At 51.8% G+C, this 2,326-nt stretch overlaps 1 protein-coding gene across 1 annotated transcript in view; it reads left to right on the top strand.

The window, feature by feature from the left end:
• SPNS3 (sphingolipid transporter 3 (putative)) overlaps positions 1 to 2,326 on the top strand; it is a 59,982-nt gene that overhangs the window by 34,480 nt on the left and 23,176 nt on the right. The window lies entirely within an intron of this gene.

Genomic DNA, 2,326 nt, shown 5'->3' with positions numbered 1-2,326 from the left:
CGGTTGCTTCCATGTGACCAGTGTGAGCTTCCCAACACCTTCCTCTCGGAAGCCTTACCAGGCTCCCCGGCACCTTGGGAACGGAGTCCAGCACTTCTTCCTGGCCCTCATGAGCTGCTTTGACAGACAACCTTCCTGGTTGCATCCCAACACTGTAGTCCTGATACATGGGCAAGCCCCATGCTGCCCAACTCTGGCTTGCCCTCCGCTCCCGACTCGGACCCCCTTCTCCCCCTGGCCACCTCGTCCTGGGCCTTCAAGGGCCAGGTGAAGTACCATCTCCTCCATGGAGCCTTCTCTGATCGCCAGCTCTGACCCGCCTTCCCAGCCCTATGCGGGCCTTAGCACTGTCTTCCTTGTGTTGTTCCACTCCTGACATGACACACTGTCCAGGCCCAGGCCAGCCCCATGACCGGGGGTGGAGGGTACTGTTGCGATCCAACGGGTTTTCTCTGGCGGCTTGGTGGAAGGAGGTTAAGGCTGTTCTTTGTAGTCCGTCTCGTAGTCTGGAAGCTTCCTTGAAACCTCAAGCCTCCACTGCTGGGCAGGTGGTGGCTACACACGAGACCCATTGGTCAGGGAGCAGACCCAGACCCAGGTCTCCCCGTGGACGGTGAGATCCTACTGCCACCATCTTCCCTGGGAGATTCGGCAGGACCCAGGCCTGCTTCCGACCTCTCTCCACACCCCAGCCGTCTGTGCAGTGTCAGGCGTGGGCGAGGTCAGGTGGTCACAGGTGCTGAGGGATGATGGTGATGAATTGTTTGCACTCACTCAGATCTTTGACCCCTTCAGGGGTGTGCCCGTTCAAATGCCGCAGATTCCAGCAGTGAATGACAGCGACCAGGACACCGCTTACATGCCAGTGGGGGTGGTAGACAGCTAACAAGATGCATCAATAAAATGAGATCTTTCAGATGATAATAAATGCTTAGGAGAAACGTGGTTGAGGGGGTGGGGTGTCTGCAATTTTCTGTACGTAGTGTGGTCAGAGAGGCCTCCATGAGAATGTGGTCTTGAGAGAAGACCGTGGTCACCGAAGGAGCGAGGGACATGGGCATTTGAGGAGCAGCGTTCTAGGCAGAAGGAACAGCGACTGTGGAGGTCCTGAGGCGGGAGCATACCTGGTTGATTTGAGGAACAGCAGAGAGGCCCCTGTAAGCGTGGAGAGAATGAAGGCAGGGAGGTGATGGTCAAGCAGGGTCTTCTGAGCATCGGGAGGACTTCTGCTTTGGCGGGGAGGCAGGGGTTGCCTGGGTTGTGGCCGCTGCTCTGTGGAGTCCTGTCTTCTTTATGCTGCTGTGACAGACTTGATCGTGCTTGAGAAAGTAGCAGGGGAGCCAAAAAGGAGGAAGACCTCCAACAGGATGGATAGACATCTCGGGCTCAGCACAAGAACGATTGTGAGGAGGGCACAGGTTGGGCAGTGCTTCCTTCAGGTGCACGAGGACCGCTAAGAGTCAGCACTACGCCCAGGGCACCTAACACTAATAACACCCACAACGAGAGCCATCTAGTGTCTTAACCCCCGTGACGGGCTAAGCTCTATGCTGCTAGGTAAATGTGCATCTATTTGTGCATCGTTTGTGCTAAATGTGCTATTTGTGCTAAATGTGCACCGTTTTGTCTTTATTCTACTAATAGAGGGCGTTACCGAAGCTGTCTACTCTATGCATGCATTAAACTAACCTTGTATTCCTAGGATCAACCTCTCTTGGTCATGGAGTATAGCACTTTTCATATTTTACTACATTTGATCTGCTAGCATCTTGTTGAGGATTTTTGTTTCTTTTGTGTGTGTGTGTTTTTTTTAAATTTGTTTGTTGAGGATTTTCGTGTCCACATTCATAAAGGATATTGGTCTGTAGTTTTCTTTTCAGTGGTACCTTTGTCTGGTTTGGGTATCAGGATAGTGAGCTCATAGGCTGGGTTAGGAAGCATTCCTTCCTTTTCTGTTTTTTGGAAGTTTGTGAAGGCTCAGCATTAACATTTCTTTAAACATTTGGAGACTACACCAATGAAGCCACCGGGTCCTGGAAATTTCTTTTTGAGAAGTGCTTTGACGACTAATTCAATCTCTTTGCTTATCTCACTGCCATAGAGTCAATGCTGGCTCATAGTGACTCCCTGTGGGTTTCCCAGACTGTCACTGTGTGTGGGAGTAGAAAGCCCAGTCTTTCTCCCGAGGAGCTGCTGGTGAATTTGAACTGCCACATTGCCGATCGCAGCCTAACTTGTAACCACGACACCACCCATTCTTCCTTCCTTTTATCCATTCATCCAACCATCCACCCACCCATCTATTCATCCATCCATCCATCCATCC

Source organism: Echinops telfairi, unplaced genomic scaffold, assembly GCF_000313985.2.
Source record: "Echinops telfairi isolate 266 unplaced genomic scaffold, ASM31398v2 ScPeMD7_2010;HRSCAF=2546, whole genome shotgun sequence".
Lineage (NCBI taxonomy): Eukaryota > Metazoa > Chordata > Mammalia > Afrosoricida > Tenrecidae > Echinops > Echinops telfairi.
Note: the sequence above shows the minus strand (reverse complement) of the source record. Positions and strands in the feature narration are given on the sequence as shown.